General features: G+C 33.6%; 1 protein-coding gene across 1 annotated transcript in view; it reads right to left on the reverse strand.

The window, feature by feature from the left end:
* Positions 1 to 20,155, reverse strand: part of DLC1 (DLC1 Rho GTPase activating protein) — a 524,846-nt gene extending 504,691 nt beyond the window's left edge. The window contains exon 1 of the mRNA XM_054561211.2: positions 20,072 to 20,155. The gene's annotated coding sequence lies outside the window, so the exon portion shown is untranslated. The remainder of the gene's footprint in view (positions 1 to 20,071) is intronic.
* Positions 20,156 to 20,386: the final 231 nt, after the last annotated feature.

Genomic DNA, 20,386 nt, shown 5'->3' on the forward strand with positions numbered 1-20,386 from the left:
AAGATTTACCCTTCAAGCTGGTAGAAGTCATGCTTTATGGGTGCAAGATTCCTGATGAGAGAACTGCAATTGTTGCCGGTGTATATACCGTAGCTTAGCTGGAGTGCAGAGGTAGGCACATTCAGATGTGGGAATATTCCAAAGGGCACCTTTTGCTCAAAAACTTTTCGTTGGTTCAACAGAAACTTTCTTGGAACTGTGCACACACCCAGGCTCTTCCTACCCAATCCTCCCTTTTCTTTCTCCTGCAATAGGCCTCAAAACCACATTGTAATCTGAAACCTTTCCCCACTGTCTATTATTTTCCTCCCCTCTTAATAAATCTCTTGCACCTCTAATCCCATTTTAGCTTCTGCATTTTGGTGTACCCAAACTATGCAGTACACTCTGTAAAATAATTCATTTATTCACTCAATGAAGATATTCTTGAGGAACTTCTGGAACTCTAAATACTAGGAATTTAAGTACTAAGATGTGGCACTGCCTTCAATGAACTTAGCATCTTTTTAGATTGCAAAAATATTTAACAAATATGTGTAATACAATGTGGTCAATATAGTAGCAAAAATATTCTGCATATAATCAGAGATCTTGGCAGGTATAGGAGAATTTATTCAAGACAAGGTGACCCCTGAGCAAAGTCTTCATGGATGTGTTTCTGGAACATAAAGAACGAAGAAATAGGCCTAGCGTGGTGGCTTACACCTGTAATCCCAGCACTTTGAGAGGTTGAGGCCAAAGGATTGCTTGAGGCTAGAAGATCAAGACCAGACTAGGAAACATAGCAAGACTCTCATCTCTATAAAAAATTTAAAAAAAAGGAATGAAGAAATTAAAAACAGATACATGCCTATAGAACAAACCATAGGGTAGCAACCCTATGAGCTTAAGTTGTACTTTGTAATTTGTAAAGGTGTGTTAGTTTGCTAGGGCTGCTGTAACAAAGTCCACCAACTGGATGTCAAAACAACATATGTGTATTGTCTCTGAGTTCCGAAGGCTGGAAGTCCAAAATCAAGGTATCAGCAGGGTTTGTTCCTTGTGAGGGCTGTGAGGGAGAATCTGTTCCATGCCTCTCTTCTAGTTTCTGGTGGTTTGCTGACAATTTTTGGTGTTCCTTGGCTTGTAGGAACATCACCCTGATTTCTTCTTTCACATTCATATTTTATTCTACCTATGTTCAGGTCCCTATCCAAATTTTCCCTCTTTATAAGGACACTGGGTGTATTAAACAACTTGATTACCACTGTAAACATCTTGTCTCCAAATACAGTCACATTCTGAGGTACTTTTTCAATGTATTAATTTTGGAGAGATATAATTCAAACTGTAATAGAGAGGGAGGATAAAGCAGAGAAATATAATGCTTAGCCTTTCATTTTTAGTGAAATCATTGTAGAGTTATAGCTGAAAACAGACATTCAAGGGAATGATTCTCAACCATGGCTGCACATTATAATTATCTTGGAAGCTTTGAAAATACACCGATGACCAGGCCCTACTCATAGTCTATCTCTGCTAATTTTCCTAAGATAGAGATCTTGGCAGTATTGTTGTATAAAAGCTTCTCAAGTGATTGTAATATGCAGCTGCATTTATGATGACTGTTTTAAGGTGGCAAGGCTTGAGGCAGGAAGGGCAATTTGGATATGGCTTCATTAACCAAGACAGAGAGAATGAGGCTCTGAAACTTGGCCATCAGCAGTAGGAAAGGAGAAGAGGAGATAGATGATTTCTAGAAACAGGAAGTAAATCAGTAAGACTTGATGACCGATTGAACGGTGGAGGGGAGCAGGGAAGAGTCAAAGATGGCTCATACGTTCTCATTACGTACATGCTGGTGTCATCAGCAGATGGTAAAGATAAAAGAAATGTGTTGTCGTTGGGGAGAGCATAGTAATTTCTTTTGGGAGATAGCTTAGTAACTGAATGAATTGAGTTTCTTTTAATTAGACATTTTTAAATATTTAGAGAATAATGCAGATGCACATGCACACACACACACACACATCTGCATGTTAAATGATACATGTAAGAAATAATACAGAGAGCCAACTGTACGCTTCTCTAGTTTTTTGAAAGGCAACGTCTTGCAAAACTATGTAGTACAATATCACAACCAGAATGTTGACATCAATCCAGTCAAAATACAGAACAGTTCCATCACCACAAGGATATATGAAGTTTGAAGTGCCTGTAGATAGTATTCAAGCAAGACTTGTTATAGTGGCATTCTGTAAGACATGCTCTTTACCTAGTTTTGATCATTCTAAGGTACCAGAAATGTGCAACAACTGAGTAAGACCCACCTGCATCAGGTACCTCAATATAATAATACATGGACATTGAGGAACTTTTTAAACTTAGGGTTTTATGCAACACATGTCTAGTAGAGAGTTGGAAATATATGTAGGTAGCGAATCCACCTATAAAACAAGCTCTAGTTGGGAAAATAGTTTACACACACACACACACACACACAAACGCATGTGCCTATCCACAGATGGTGGCACATATACACCACAAGCTTGTACATGCACAGATGCAAATTTTATTAGAATAGATAAAATTTTGTGAGTGGCCATTAGATGAACCCCTCACATTTGAAGAGAGTGATTATTCTGTCTTTTAAAGGGTGTGCTTTTAGTGTAACCATAGCCAAGAAATAAAAGAGAGAGAGAGAGAGATTAAAAACAGCTGGAACATATGTCTGTTTTCACCTCCTCCATCTGGAACTTTGTTTTAGGATATCACAGACATTTTCCAAACAAACCTCTGTTGGACAAAATGATAAATGTAGAGGAGACATGCATTACATGTACGATTCTCTTTTTGTTTGAAGAGCTTTATAGAATCCGAACCACTGGTGTGTTTTCCAAACATAAAAATAAACCTTTGAACAGCACAAATGTGACTATATATATATGAGAGAGAGAGAGAGTATACATACACACACACACACATATATATTTGGGCAATGTTGTTAACTACAATATTGGCTCTTTAATCCATAAGTTCTGTTTACCTGGGAAGTAAAAATGAAGTCTTTTATTATATGTTGATATTTGAGTAGAGCAATTAGAGAACTACAATAATGTGCTAGTCAATCTTTCAAGTTTCTATCAGTACTCTACTCTCAGATTCACACTTTTCTCTAAATTTCTCCTGTATCATATCATGCCCCAATTACTATAACTTTCTCACCCTTCCCCTTGTGGCAGTATGATTTTACAGCAATACATCCGATATGAAAATTATGTTAAACAAAACAAAACAAAACAAACAAACAAACAAAACATTTAAAACTTCTTGGATAACATCACTCCCATTGTATACAGATCAAATTCCAAAATCCTTGACCTTTATTATATAGGCCCTACTTCAGCTTACACCAGAGGTTAAGAGCCCAGGTTTTAAAAGTCAGACCGTCTTCAGTTCCAATCCCGGTTCTTCCAAATGGAAGCACAGTCTGCAAGGATTCATGGTTCTAGTTCAACTGATTACTTTTGAAGGCCCGAAATTACATAATGGCAGAGAAAACAGATGAACAATGGAAAAAGAACGGGGTTAAAAAAATAGACAAACCTTGGTGCCCAGTTGATTAGAAGAGAGAAAATGGTAGGAAGCATGATACCTATATTAGCCTACTGGGTGGATTACCAAAGAGAGAGAATCCAGGAAAAGGAGAGGTTTGTCAGAATGAGGAGGGAGTCATTATTTTGAATTTGGTGTATGACATTTAGGTGAATATATTCATTCCACAGTAGTTGAGAGCCAGAGAAAGAGAGCACAGGCCCGATAAAAACTTAGGAGGCAGCAGAATATTATCATTGCCATGCTCATCCAACACTGAATATAAATTCATTCTACTGCAAGAATTATAACCTGGGGGTACAGCATATTTAAAACTCCCATTTTTACTGGATAATACAGCAATAAAATTAAAGTATATTCCATAAAAGTGACAGAAAATCATCTTAAATGAAAGTTCAAATAAAAATCTTGGTACAATTTACCTCTAACTTTTGGCTCAATATAAGACAATTCAGAAATTATGGCTACTTGACTATCTCAGCAGCTGTCTTCTCAAAGACTAAAGATATAGACTTGGGATGCATGGTTAAGTGATACTTATTAGACTAGGAGAAGCATAGGGGCTGGGAGAGGTCATGGCTACTCTTCTGCTCTATGTTTATGGGAGTTCTTTTGTTTTGTAACAAAGCGCATAGTTTTGGGGTAAGTGAGGAGGGAGAAGGTCACCTGTTTAACAAGCTACATTACCCCACGGCAGTCAAATGGGTGACAGATGGAGTCACATTGCCCTCACATTCCTATAAGAGAAGATATTTTTCACAGTTCTGGACCATATCCATTCAACATAAAACAGAATCTGATAATAATTATGGGTTGCTAGTGCACAGTGAGAAGTCAAATACCAAAGCCAGTTCTTGCCAAGTTTTTCTTTGTATTTTAACCACACGATCCATATTCTTCATTAGGCTATCCTTCATCTGTCCAAACAACAGGCTGTCGTCAGTTTATACAACTTAACCATTCTTAGCCCAGAGATGCTTACGTATGCTTCTTTAATGTTATAATAGAATTGAGATCTTTGTATTTTATAAAATTATTGAAAATGCTATTAGAAAAACAAAAAACAAAATAAAATCTTTCTAAGAATGTTTGCAAAAACTAAAGGAATATTCACTGTTACAACAGCAAGGCACAATGACTGTCTATTTCTTCTGAGAAAATTCTAGTAGACCTTTCTGACAGCTTTGAGATAGGCACTTTGTGGATAGATCACATGAGCCCTCTGAAAGTGACATTCAGGGGAATGTTGGCTTGTGTTGAGCTCATTTTGCAATGCCGAATCCACCGAAAATTCAACTATGATATCATAGAGAATCATCTTTAATTTGCAATTATCTTATTTAATAACTTCGAGGATTTTTTTTCATGTTGATTAGCTATTTACACATTTCTTATTTGGTGAATTGTTATGTTCATCCTTTCTGCCCAGCTCTATATAGAATGCTGTATTTTTTTTCACAGATTTAGGAAGCTTTCATATACCAGTGGGAACAGTTATCTTTTTTCAAACAGAGATTGTGTAAATTTTTTAAATTTAAAGAATATTAAAATATAAATGGTAAAAAGAGATATTTTAATAAAACAAAAGAAATACATACTCATCTAAATTCTAAAAATATATGTATAAACATAGTGTTTTGGAAAAAAAGGCAAAGAAACTGCACCAAATATGTTCACAGCTGCTATCTGTGTATTATAGGATTATTTTTCCTCTTTGTATATCTATGTTACTTTCAAAATTTCAACAATGAACATGCATTATTGTAAAATGTTATGGAAAACTTACCAAAGTTTAGGAGAAACTCAACATACATATATATATATATAATCTCCACGCATACGCTTGTATTTTGTTTTATTTTCTCCTGAAGTTTATTTTCCTATGCATATATTTTTCCATATATGTTTGGATTGGCACCAATCCTATATTTACAGTATTAAGGACATTTTTCATTTGTGGCCTCTCAACATCTTTGAATATCTTTCCAACATTTTGGTGATTTCCCTCATTATGAGTCCTCCCTTTCTAAGGTAGAAGCCATAAAACCCACATCCCCAGTTTCTTTTGCAGCTATTGTATAGATATATCACCTAGGTTCCACCAAGTGGAATCTTTGGAAGGAACATTGTATTTAGAAGTGAGCAGAGTGAGAAGGTGGTCATATATGCAGAAATCAATATTCTCATAATTATGGTCATGAAAACAGCTGGTTCTTTGGACACTTCAATGGTGGATATCTAGTTCTGAGCATCTTGGGTGCTGAGAGGAAGACACCAGTGTTTTCAATAGAAAATCCCTCATAATATGCTTGGCCAATGGATTTTGTTGTTCAGTTCCAGAATTTTGCTTTTCTAGCCTTCCAAAATACTCTGGGAGCTTCAAAATATTCTTTGGTAATAAAATAATCAGAGTGGGCTCTGTATTTGCGTTGTCCAAAAATTTGCAGTTTATATTTGTTTTCTCTATTTCATTGTAGCAGTGATTTTAAATAGCTTCATGGCTAATTATGCCATTATTTAAAAGTTCTATAATTTATTTACTCCATGCAATTCATAGAATATTTAGTTTGTTTTCTATCAATATAATTAAAAATGCTGCATTTACTACTTAAGCACAAATACAAATATGTTTACCTTTCTTTTTCTAAAAATGATACTCCCAGAAAAGGAATGACAAAATCAAAATATTTTATATTTTTGCTTTTACAAATTTGGCCAATATTTTCTTCATTATAATTCCCAGGCAGCAGTAAAATGGAGGTACTTTCAATTAACATTGAACATAATGGATGAAGGAAATTTATATAAGATGAGATTAGAGAAAAAGAAACAGGTCACAGAGTGTGGGGTTTTTAAGTCATGGTGAGGAGGTGAATTTTTCCTCAAAGTATGATGAGAAATTTTAGGGAGATATTAAAAATAGAATGGAAGCAATCTTAAGTACTTTGAAAAATGATTATCACACTCATTTTTTATTGCAAGGAGGGTGATATGGTTTGGCTTTGTGTCCTCACCCAAATCTCATCTTGAGTTGTAATCCCATAATCCCCACATATCATGGGAGGGACCCAGTGGGAGGTAATTAAATCATGGGGGCAGTTTCCCTCATGCTGTTCTTGTGATAGTGAGTGAGTTATCATGAGATCTGATGGTTTTACAAGCATCTGGCATTTCCCCTGCTGGCACTCCTTCTCTCTCCTGCCGCCTCATGAAGAAGGACGTGTTTGCTTCCCCTTCCAACGTGATTGTAAGTTTCCTGAGGCCTCCCCAGCCATGCAGAACTGTGAGTCAATTAAACCTCTTTTCTTCATAAATTACCCAGTCTTAGGTATCTCTTCATAGCAGCATGAGAACAGACTAACACAGGGGGATAACCATTAGGAGTTGTTTTTTTTTTTAATCTAGGCAAGCAATGATGTTGGCTTGGACTTATTGGTAACAGTAAAGTTAGAAATATTGGAAATATTTGGGATATATTTTAGAGGTAGAACTGATAGAATTCATGGATATGTCAGATATGAAATTTGAGAGAAAGTGGATCCACAGTGATGAATAGATTTTGACTTCAACAACTTGGAACAAATTGTATAGAAATACACTGAGATGGAGGAAATTAAACAAGGATTAGATGTGGGGAATGGAGAGAGAAACCTATGGTTTTGCTTGACCTTGTCAAGTTCAGCGTACCTTGGATATTCTTGTGGAGTTTTAAAATCAGCACTTGGTTACAAGTATCTGGAGTTTGGAGGTTGCAATCAGATATGGATTCACTGACATAATTAAAGGCTTGGAACTGGGTAAGGTCCTAGGGAAAACCTGTGGATAGAGAAAGAGTTTGAACATAGGGCCCCAGGACAGTCCAGCGTTTAGAATTTAAACAGAGCAAAAGGCCTGAGCAAGTAGAAGAAGAGCAGCTTTATTGGGTAAAGGGTAAAAGTTCTTATATTTATCAACTTTTAGAATGTCTTCTAGAAATTTTCGATTCAAGTATTCTGCCTCCTTCCCCTATATTTTCTAGTGAGATATTTGATTTTTTATTGAACTATAAGATCTTACTATACATCAGTGACATAGCCTCTGTGTTATATTTAAATTTGTATTTTGTTGTTTCGTTTATATTTTTATTTGTCTTTTATTTGTTTGATTTATAGTTTTATATTTCTCTCATTTTTTGTAGCAAATGTATTGATCTTTTAATGTTCTATATAGCTTATTAACTTACTTTTTGCTTTACGTGTTCTTGTCCATCCAAAACCTAACATTGACCAATATATTTCTATTTTAGAAATTCCTTTTTTAAAAAACTTTAGCTCTTTAATTAATCCAAAATGTATTTTGGTAACTGAGCAGCCATTTGTTGAAACTGTACGATAAGTCTTGGATAGCTAATCTGGTGCCTGCCAAGGTCTCCCCAGTAAGAGGATTTCCAGTGTTTGGTATTCTGAGTCCTGCCCTTAAGGAAGGCATTGGAAGCAGTGTTCAGCAGAGAACACCAGTGCTTAAGCCAACAGTTTCTTTCTGGTGCAGTTTATAAAGCCCTAGGATTTTGTTTTGTTTTGTTTTGTGGCTAAGCAATGATTTATCTCTGTTAAACACATTTTGCCATGTTAGCGTCCCATTTATTCTATTTGATTCTATTACTTATAATTAATCCCAGAAATCTTACTGAGTCATGCTCTTCAAACAGGGTCACACCCTTATGTCCCTCTTTCCTTTTTTCTTCCAAATATTTCCAAGCCTGAGTGCAATTTCTCTAGTTTCTGTTTAAGGAATTTAGCTTTGGCGTATGAATAAGATATTATAGTCTGAAGTAGCAAGGCTGCTCAAATTTCTTCTGAAGTTACACTGCAATACTCCTCAGCTCACCCCACCCAATCTATGTTCCAGTTGATAATTTTAATAAGAGCCATCACCCATTTTATTAGCAGCAGGCTAAGAGGTGTTGTGGAGAAGAAATCTAGCATCCCTAATTCCAAATGCCTGGATCCTTTGGTTTCTTTATCAGCATACCAATTTTAGGAGTATCAGAGAAATTAACTGTTACAGTTCCACTGGGAATATGTGGTAGCCATTGGTTTTGCCCAGCAAATATTTCCAGTTCTTCTGGGCACAAAGTAGGATTGCAATTCTTTGCTCCCCAGAAGCTGAGTGTAACCATTCAATTTGCACTGATCAGTGAAATGTTGAGTGGACATTATATGTGTTACTTCTAGATGAAATCTTAAGATTAAATTCACGCTTCACCAGCTCTGACTCAGCAACCTGCCAGTTCTAGATAACCTGGATGCCAAAGACAGGCTAATGTGAAAGAGTGAAGAGATGTGTTCCTTGAATGACAAAGAAACCTTTGTTGTATTGAGTCACCTAGCTTAAGAAACTGTTCATTATTAGAGTGCAATGGAACCCTGCCTGATTCATACAGAATTGGTACCTGAAAGTGGGTTACTATGGAAACAACCTTATTTGAAAACTTATTTTGAAGAGGAAAGACATATGGTTATTAGTTATACTCAGAAGTGAAACAATGAAAATTAATCAGGAAATTAGGAAATCAATTTCGCACATCCTTGAGGTGGTGTGGACAAAGATTTCATCTACGTGGGTGTTCTCATGCTGGCTGCATTGTTGAACACCAAGGTAAAATTAGAATACTGTGATAAAGCACAGGCCAAGAAAATGAAAAGAAAATGCTAATGCAAAGATCTTCTCAAAACCAGCCTGGGCAACTTAGTGAGACCCTGTCTCTACAAAAAAATAAAAAGTTAGCTGGACATGGTGGTGCACACCTGTGGTCCTAGCTACTCAGGGGTGCTGAGGTGGGAGGATCGCTTGAGTCCAGGAAGTTGAGGCTGCAGTGAATCATGATCTTGTAACTGCACTCCAGCCTGGGCAACAGAGCGAGACCTGGTCTCAAAAGAAGGAAAAATGATCCTCTTTTTATATGATAATGATAAAACCTGAATAAGAATAAACAAATATAAGACTGTCTGATTCCAACAAACAGAAAACCTCATGACCTTCTGAAGTATAGGCCTTTTTATTGATTTTGCCTGAGACAATGACAGACCTTTCAATGCAGCCAACTTAGCTCTGTATCAGTTCAGAAGAGTTTTCTGTAATTGTTGTTGCTATGGCCATTGTTCTGATTGATTTTTCAGAGGCAACGTAATTCCTTGCTTCTATTACTACTAACTATCTTCATTTTATCGGATTCTCCCACATTACTTTCATCTCTTTTCCCTCCTCTGCATTCTGAGACAATACCACAAGTCTGGGCTTTGTATCAGTTCTTCGATTTTCTGCATAAGTCTTCTCCTTCATGTCTGTAACCCTAATTTTAATTTTTCATTTTACATTTCTTTTCCTCCTAAACTTCCTGACTTTACCGTCTTTTCAAGACAACATCCTGAAAACCTTTTTTCTTTTTTAAAGTGAAAGCACATTTATTAGAGAAGTAAAGAAACAAAAGAATGGCTACTTCACAGACAGAGCAACTGAACACCTTTAAAACCCATACTTACAATATGGAGATTGTTGCAGAGGTTTTTTTTCAAGCAAGTTAGAAGAAATGATCTAATTTCAGGGTGCTTTTATTTTATTTTTAATTTTTATGCAAGGCATGTATAAGTTACAATTTATTTCACCATACCTTTCAGGTTTTGGAGATTGTGGAAGTTGATGTTGAATGTGACTATTGATTGATTCTTAATCTTTGATTCCTATTTTCTTGTGAATTTCTATATATTTCTGTATAGACTTCTTCACTTGTTGTGAGAAAAAAAAGTGGAATAGCCTAGATCACACACCGCAGTTTTCTCTTCAGATCGCCAGAGAATCTGAATGTAATGACCAATGATCACTTGTGAAATTATAATAATTATTGTTTTACTACAGTCACAAGCATTAAGATTACTAAAAATAATGGCAGCAATGGCCCTTACTCCTGTTCTCAAATGAAAGGCACATTTAATTTTTTTTGCCAACAAAAATCACAAGGATTTTTTTTTGAAAGACAGTAGTGTTTTAGATGTCAGGTGACAATTCTTCCCACTGTGCTATTATAAATGTGTTCATTTTCATGAAAATGTGTGAACTATCTTACCAACATCAGTGAGTATAGCATCTTTGCATGATGGAAATAATAGTATGCAAACAGAAATTATATATCTTTTAGTATTTAAAAGTGATTTTGTGTTCAGAATTTTGAATAAAAAGAAATTTGACAATGTGCCCCACATGTGTTGTTTGAATATTCTAGGCATTAATGAGATAAAAACCAGATAAAAGTTAAAATTTATCTTTAATCTTGAGGTCTTTATGATTAAGGGAAAAAGTGAGGAACGTATGCTGAATATGTTGAACAGTTTCGACTCTTATTGAGTTAAAGAAATCTGGGTGAAAGATATGCTGGTAACTACTAGAGATACATATTTAAACATAAACATTCTCTCAAACAGAGAAAGATTACTGATTGTGAAAATATGTATTTTTAACACAATGCCAAAAATTGCCTGGGGTTTATTGCATTGCATTATCTTAAAGAACATCTTTAAATAGAACAGTACATTATTTTTTCTTGTAGACTCACAAATGTTATCAACCTAAATAAAATGTTTCCAATAAATCTTGTAGGCAGCCTATGATAATTGCACGTTACCACATCAGAATTTTCATTTCTAAATATATCACACAAAAGCAATCTATACAAAATAACATATTAGGAAATCTCCTCCTTTTATACATGCAATCCCCACAAACATATATACATATATCTTCTACACTTTTTTATGATGAGTTAAATATTTCTATGAATTAAATAAGTTTTAAACTAAGTTTCAGTTGGATTTGTGCTTTTGAGATGAAAATGATAAGAGTGATGTAGAGAGAATTAACACGCTAAATATATTAATCTCAATGGTATCACATCTTATAGTCAATTGTTGGGTGCCTGTCTTAGCACAAAATTTTGTTCTTTATAGAAAGATGTTAGGAACCTTTAAAAATGGCTTTCCATTTTATTATTATATTGCCTTCTGGAAGGAATTAATAGAATGGCGAGGTTGGAGACAGTTTAAGGAGGGAAAAGTAGCTTTTCTTGGCAGAGCCCCTCAGTCCTGTGATTCTAAACATCTTGAAGAAACAGCCTTCAGCCTCAAGTGTTTTATTTTAGGTTCTTCTATAGAGGGTCTATGGAACTTTTCCAGTCCTGTTTATGAATATTGAAAATCAGATTCCTTAGAGGCCTTTCTTAAAGGTAACTGATGACTTCATGGAAAAGATAGTTCTTTAACTCTTTAAGAAATTAGCAGAGTAACAATACTAGTTTTTTAAAGAGTGCTTGTGCTTTGAATGAGAGCATGTGAGCTTAGAAAGGAGGCAGAAAGGAGAATGGATATGCTTATTGAGATAAATTTGGGAGTCTTTCAAATGAAAGTTCTGTACTTTATAAATTTTCCTAGGAACCTCCAGGCTCCAACTAAAACCCTGGCATTATGGGCCTAAAAATGATCACACATAACACTTCACACAAATCTGGGTTGAGCTAAGAAGTTGAAGCTCAAGAAATTCTTCTTAGCAAAAACACTTGTCATAGTCAATGTCTTAATAATGTAAATTTTGATAGAAGTAATTATTTTAGAATCATACAATTGTTCTATATTATTAAATGCCTGTGGAGCATGGATCAGAATGCTTTCAGAACTCTGGAAGTTCTTGTGATATAGATACACTCTTTTGTTTTTTCAATGTTCGTTTATTTGAAGGAGAGATTGGCACTCTGGTGTCATCTTGTTCCTCATTTAACATAGTGCATAATAATAATAATAATAATAATAAAAGAAAAAAAAAGAAAAGAAAAATACGCACAAGACAACAATGCACAATTCAGTATCTTATGATCTGGAGAGCCACATAACTGTTATATTCATTTCTGCTATAAAAATCTGTAATAAAAGTATATTATCTCTAAAAAAAAAAAAAAAAAAAACATAGTGCAGCAAGGACGAGAAAATTCATATTTTTCATCTCATTACTGGCCATATATTTAATGCTATTACATTTGCACTTTAGGAGCCAAAATTCTTATCAAATTTATTGATATAATTCTAACATTCAGAATCAGAATGCCCACACTTAATCTGTAAAATAAATGAAAGATGGACAGATTTGTCAGCTTATATCTCACATTTTATTGCAACTGACATTGGACAATTTTGAAGCTAGAAGAATGACAGAAGACATGATTAGGCCTTCAGAAGACATGATCCGTATTGCTTCTCCCATTTCTTACGACAGTTTACCATCTAATCTTTGTTCAGACTGCTACTTTGGCCACTTGAGTTAGTTCTAATAGCATGTTAAAACGCATATAAAAAAAATAGCCTGAAACACCATCTCGTTTCTTGAGCTATGTTTGTCAGCATAATAGTAACTTTGCGTATTTTACCCTTTTGAGTTAAATTAAAGCTAGCAAGTCTTATTTTGTATAATTACAATAAGATAAAGATCATAGTGTGTTTTACATTGTAGCGTGTGTGTATATATCATGGAGGATAAATGCTTAAATGGAATTATGGGATGCACACACATGGGAGGCACTGACCATAATAACAGATGACATTGTGATATAGAAAATGTGTGTATATTTAATGAAGTTGTTTTAATTTAAAGTCAATATCTCACTATCTTGCAAATCCCTACTCAAAATACATTTCATAACTGCACAGAAGGACTGAGTAACAAACAAACAAACTTATAGACACATGCTGATCTATTTTCAATTTGAATTGCTACATGGAAGATTTGCAATTGTATTATATATAGAATAAGGGATCTATGCAACAACTAAATTTAGTCACCTCTGTATGGAATGCAGACGTGAATAAATTATTGGGATTGAAGACGTTTACACAGAAAATAAAATCGGTATCAAGAGTCTGATTACTAATTTTGCTCCGCCACTGGTAGTGGTCTGTCCTGTTTCTAAGTAAACGCCACTAGGCTTCAGTTTTCTCATCCAGCAGAGAAGTTTATTTTCTAGAGATTTTGAATTAATAGTACAAATCTTTACAAACAATTAAAATTATTAAAATGTAAAGTAAAAAAGATTTTTGAAGAGTATGAAAATAAAATGAGATATAAATAAAATTTCATCATCTCTTTCTTAATTTGTCTCATTTTCGTAAATATGTAAGAGTAGCATCTAGTGCCTGCTGCTAGTCAGAGGCTTCTCTAGGGTTGCCCTGTGCTGAGCAGGCTGGGACAGGGAGGAAACAGAACAAGGGTGTCTCTACCTGTCTCTGTGGGGACCACTTAGACAAAAGCTGAGGCTTTGTCAGTTTCATTGTTTACACAGCCAACAAACGTTTGCTTTGAGGAAAGAATTTCTTGGTTAAATAGGATATAGGAGTGACTGACAAATGATTCCTTATGTCCCTTTTAGAAAAATCTACTATTTTAGTAATCTATTACTCTTACGATCTTGAAAACATGGTAAAATTACCTCAAAAGAGTTACCATCCTTTGAAAGTTTTATTTCAATCCATAAGCTGATTAACACATTTACATTTGCATGCACTATTTTTCTTACATAACTCAATGTAATACTTACTATTATTGCATTACTACTTTTGTAACTTTGCTTTAATAATTAATATTTAATTAATCAATTTATGCATTGGCCTTAGAATGTGGCAAAGCAACTCCAAGTCAACTCCCTAGTACATATTGTTACACCAACTCTGCCTCATTCCATAAATGAACTGAAATTCTGAAAAATAATTTAAAACTTTTTTTTGGCTGTTGAGGCATGTTAAAATTTCAAAACTAATATTTTCATTATTCTAAATAAAAAATGAAATTGTATATGTAATATACAGTCTAAAATAACCTATAGTGATACTCTGAGAAAAATAATGGCATTAATTGTTTCTGTAACTTAAACATTTAACTAAGGTACCAAAGAAGAAGGCAAAAGGAAGTAGCAGAACTAAATTAATAAGATAAAATCTGAAAATTATGAATTATGAAACAAACTAGCATTCTGATTGAAAAAAAGTCTGCTTATATGGGAAGACACAGAATAAAAATATACCCCTGACATGTGTGAATAAGACAAAGGGAAGAAAAAAACATGATTTTGGAATTTGTAAAGCAAATATATTCACAATTATAGAAGATACTAAGGAATTATAAAGATCATTATGCCAGCCGTGTCAATAATGTACAGTCGGATAAAATGCATGTGCCATAGAACAATAATAAATTATTAAAAATTGTTTTAATAAAGAAAGAAAACCTGTACAAATCAATATCTATGGGAAATTTTTAATGAATGATTTGTCATTAAAATGGATGTTAGGATGAAGTGGTTCTTTCTAACATTTTTGTGTTAGTTAAAATATTCCAGATGAATAAAAAGACAGAGTGCCCTAATTTCTTTTGTAAGTTTATTACCAAATCCCAATGAAGAAGGCATGAACAAAGAACAAACCAAGAACCTAAATATCTAGAAATAAACTACGGAAGTTGGAGAAGTCATTTATCAAGAAAATTGTAAAACAATGAGAGATATTAACAAAGGTCTAAATAAATGGTCACATATACCTTGCATATGGATTGGAAGACTCAATATTGTAATGATGTCAACTCTATCCAAATGTATATATAAACCTCTCATTGGTGTGGAATGGACAAGTTGATTCTCAATAGGGAAATGCAAAGGTCCTTTAGTAGCCAAGGCAATTCTTAAGAAAGAAAAAACATACAAATTTTTGTATGATAACTAACTAAAATATATAGTTGAGAGGGGAAAAAAATGTCAAACTTAGTATATATGTATCAGTCTGCATGAGGTATGGACCTATTGAACAGTATCATTCAGGTTTAGCATCTTCACCACCTTCACCATTATCAAATGAGCCTTGCCTGAAATCAGAAGCACTACTTACTTTCGTTAGCTGGAGAAGTTGACATGAATGGAGGTATCTCAAGAACCCTAAACTGTGTCATTAGAAAGCAATAGGAAACATGGTTCCCTTCTTTTAGGAGTTGTACCAAAAATTCTGGGTATAAGGGGCCCCAAATTATGTAATTCTCAATTATTTCTTTGTGAATCTTGATTTAAGCTAGTGCACTATGAAGAGACATACCTGTTTCTCAGATAGTCTTTTATTTAACTTATAAATTATTCCAAGGCATGGACTATATAGAATTCAATGATCAAAACTTTAAGTAAGAAGAAACCAATTAATGAATTTCTGGGGGAAATAAGGGCCTGAAGTAATTAAAGTTTCTCAGTAAGGCTGTTATTTTAGTTATTTTCATTAAAAGAAATGTATGGTTATTCATGTTATTTGGACCCCAGAAAATTAGTTACAACCGAAAAGTGTCCAAGGAAACTTTAAAATAATGCAACATCAAAGACATTTTGCATTTTCTGTCAGTTACTAGCACTATTCTCCAGCAGTCCTCTTCACCCAAATCACAATGTGGTACAGATGCAGTTGAAAAAAGAAAAAGTGGCAATGTAAAAATAGATCATTGCATTCCTGTACATGACTATTTTCTTTCTAATGAAAAGATTTTATTTTACTTTGATGCCTTTCAAAATCTTAGTATTTGAAGAATTAATTTTTATTTAAAGTAAATCTTATTTTTTTAGCATTAAGCAATGGGATGTTCATGAACCTTATCTACAGTGAAATTCCTTCTCATTAGTGTTATTTTCAGAAATATACAAATATAGATTTATAAGCATAACTGATCAGGGCATTTATTTGTATATATTTGCCTATTTGTAATGTAGAGTCATTTACTACTTCAAATGGCATATACTCATTTTATATGTAATATTCATTTTACCAAATCATGAGTATTTTCCCAATTTAATTTATATTTTATTATTTGTTTATTCAGTACTTCTTAACACACGCATATTCATTTATTTTGAGTCTCATATACTTTTTAAAAATGGGTATCTACTTTGATCCCATCTTGTAAAGTCATATAAAGCCCTCCTAAAGACACACCTTCGTCCCCATTAATATTATTTTAGGTGTGGCAGTGTCAAGCAGTTCTAACATAATACTCAGTCTGCAGTGTCAAGCAGTTCTAATACAATAATGCTCAGTCAGCTTACCAATAAGTTAGCTTTTCTCTAGGTCTTGTCTGTGATGTTTTAATTTCCATAATCAGATTTCTGACTAGCTCTTGAGCTCAAATTCCAGTCTTCCAGTAAAGACATGCTATCTTATACTTCAGTGTATAGGGCCCTGTCTGAGAAAATTATGATTTAAAGTAGTCTACCCATTTGGTCCCATAAATAATAGAACTTCTAAAGAAATGCCAGTATTACAGCATGCAAGCCATAGTTCCTGGATTGTTAGAGATGGGTCAAAAAGGATTTTTCAGACTATGTGCCTTATTTTTGATTTCTGGAAACATCATTGCTATCATCACATTACTATTCATTGGAAAGCACTTGTTAGAGTAATTAGACTTACAATACGAAGCTGGGATATGAGATGGTAACTTGGCTAACTTGTCAAAGAGTCCAGTAAAGACCCAGGATAATAGACAAAAAAACAAAACAAAACAACGACGACAACAAAAAAGGAAAACAGAAGAAAGGGGTGGGGGAACAACTGGAGTGTGCCTTTTCTAAAACACCTGAGACAATTAATTTTTACTATATATAATTTCAAATTCTAGAAAATGCAGTCATATATAACAACAACAACAACAACAGCAACAGCAAAACACCCTTCTTTGGTGATTTTGCTGGCTATATAACCCAGATGCAATATTTATATTTCATTTTGGGTCATTTTTCCATAAGTTGTTTTAATGTGTCCACTATTTTTCAGAATTAATTCTACGCTTTCACATTTCCAATTAAAATATATGGCATTGAGCTCCAATGGCTACCGACATCATAAAAAGGAAAACAACTACATATTAAGTGCCTCCTGATGGATGAACACAAGGCCAGCTATAAAGTACCCAGCCAAACATAAATCATGAATCTGAGCAATTCTCTAGCCTCAAATAGCAGTTTGCAAAAACAGGGAAATCAGAGGAACATGTTAAACAATACCGTGGTATTGCAATCAGCAAAATCCAGAAAGAAAAAGTGTATAAGACAAAAATTTAGATTATTTTCAATGATGTGTGAAGGAAAAGAGATAGAAGAAGAACTTTTAGACTAAAAGAATCTCAAAGAATCAATCAACCGCCATGTGTAGGCCTTATTTGGATGCTGATTTAAATAAATACCAAAAAAGACACATAGGAAACTATAAGATGGTTATCCACTTACTATTTTTATGACATTAAGGTTATTTATTTTTTAAACTGTGATCATTGCATCCCAGTAATTTAAAGAAGAGAGCTTACCTTTTAGAGATGTATACAATATTGATTTGTAAATACTAAAATATTTACAAATAAAATGAGATGATGTCTAGGGTTTACATCAAAATACATGGAAATTAGGACAAGTTGAAGTGGCTGTATATGAAACAAGAATGACTCTATGTGTTAATTGTCAAAACAGTCCTGAGTACCTAGAAGTTCACTATACTGCTCTGTACATTTTTTGTATATGTTCAGAATTCTTTATGTATCTTAAAAAGTTATGGCAAGATAATTTTTTCCCAAGTTGCTAAAACAAAACAAAATAAAATAACATATATTTTTTTCAAAATCATATTTCCCAGAATTTTGGCTTTTCGTATTTTCCAATACTGTGAAGATTTTAAGGAAAAGACTTTTTATTCCCTGTTACTTAAAAAGAATTTATTGAGATAAAAGTATCTTCAGATAATACATTTCTATTTGTTATCGGACAATTTTCAACATGTAGTGATAAAATAATTGAATTTTTAAGGGACAGGTCTTTCTGCTGGGTTGAAAACTTATTTTAGATGTCAGATAATAAAATTCTTTAGGGATTTTAGGTGGCAATACCTTAGATAACCCAACTGTTGATATGACAAAAATAATCAAGATATAAATAAATTGTTCACAAACATGCTGTTTTGTTTAATAAAATTTAGAATATTATCTTTTTCTGAAAATAAAAAAAACTCTTAAGTCACATGGAATAATAATGCTGGGTTTTACTGTCATCCATTTCTATGTAGTGTTTCTAACATCATGATGTTAGACATCATTAACTATGATTAATATCAGTTCATTCTGAGTATATTCTAACATAATATTCATTATGTTAACATCATCATTCATTATGAGTCTTGGTAATATTAAAATGGTAATTCTTACACACAATTCACTGATACAGACAGAGTTTGATTAATGGGAATCACTAATTTTTTACTTTAATATTTTATTTAGAATTTCCTAGCTGATATGGAAACAGAAGTCCTTGAATCAACAGAAATGTAATAATATTAAAATTAGGGTATTGTAAGATTAATTTTGTGCCGATATTACCTTCCTTGCAAACTCTGATAACATATTCAATATAACAAAAAAGGTGCATGTTAAATTTTAATTACTTTTACTAAAATGTCTTCGCTCTCTACATCATATTGGCAATTTAAATCTCCCCAGTATAAACGTTCAAGACCCTTGCCCTGTTAGGAACCAACTAACTGAGTAAATGCAAGTGATTTTAAATTAAAGATGACTGTGCAATTACTTTAGGGAAGAAAAAATTAGCTTATCCATTAGTGTTATAGGTTGCTGTAAGGAAAGCCATGGTATCTGTTCATTCAATTAACTCCCAACCTCAAAGGCAACCGATCATTTCATTTGTAACCTTGTTGATTAAGCGGCTCTGAATTTTTAAAAAGCTATGCCTTTTGAGAATATAACCTTGGTAATATGTTTCTCTTGGATTGCGTGAGTCTGTTTGGTACATTAGCTAATTGTCAGAACAAGTAAATGATGTACTTAATAGGTTTTGATCAAACTCTATGAAAAAGTTTATAAGAAAATATAAAAATATTTTTTCTAATCAACATAACTGTAAACATACATAAAATTATTCCAAAGTGCACTGATAATCTTATGATATGCTGAAATTATTCAATAAAATAATAGAGGTAGAAACAAAAGTAAAATTGAAAACCCCAACACATTATCATCTGCTTTAAATTTAACAAATATTTTCACTTTGAACTATGTAGCAGAAATCATCTTTCCAAAAAATTATGTGACAGAGCATTACAATGATCAATTATTGTTAATATGTCATATTTCCATGAGAAAGCATTACACATTTTTGGATGAATATAGTTTCAATCAATGTCAGACAGTGACACTGAGCATCTCAACTTCTTTTATGTGTATTTAGTCACAGACATTTTTCTTTCCTTCTATAACTTCATTTCATGAATAAAATATTGTGACAATATTTTTAGAAAGACTTTAACATGCAAACTACTAACATAATAATGCAAATAGTATATTGTTATATGACACAAAGTATAAAGGAGAAGGAAAAGAGTTTTACCTGGTTAATCACATGTGTTGTTCTAAAGCAGAGTACAGCAGATGAACTCACTGCCAATGTCTTGTCTGATAATCATGAGTGAGCTCAGCAGCAATTTCAAGGGGTGGGACTTGTCCTCAGTAATGAATTCCCAAGGGACTATTTCCAATCAGAGAATGCAATTCCAGACAATGAAACCATTCTCCATTTGTTGACCCTGGTTTTGTGTTTACAATCAGCTGTGGGTGTATTCATGCCTCAGGGAAGGAATTGCCATATATTTCACTGAGGTTTATGGTATGAAGAATATTTTGAAACAAGGATTACATGAAAACA

Source organism: Pongo abelii, chromosome 7 (assembly GCF_028885655.2).
Source record: "Pongo abelii isolate AG06213 chromosome 7, NHGRI_mPonAbe1-v2.0_pri, whole genome shotgun sequence".
In the NCBI taxonomy this organism is placed as follows: Eukaryota; Metazoa; Chordata; class Mammalia; order Primates; family Hominidae; genus Pongo; species Pongo abelii.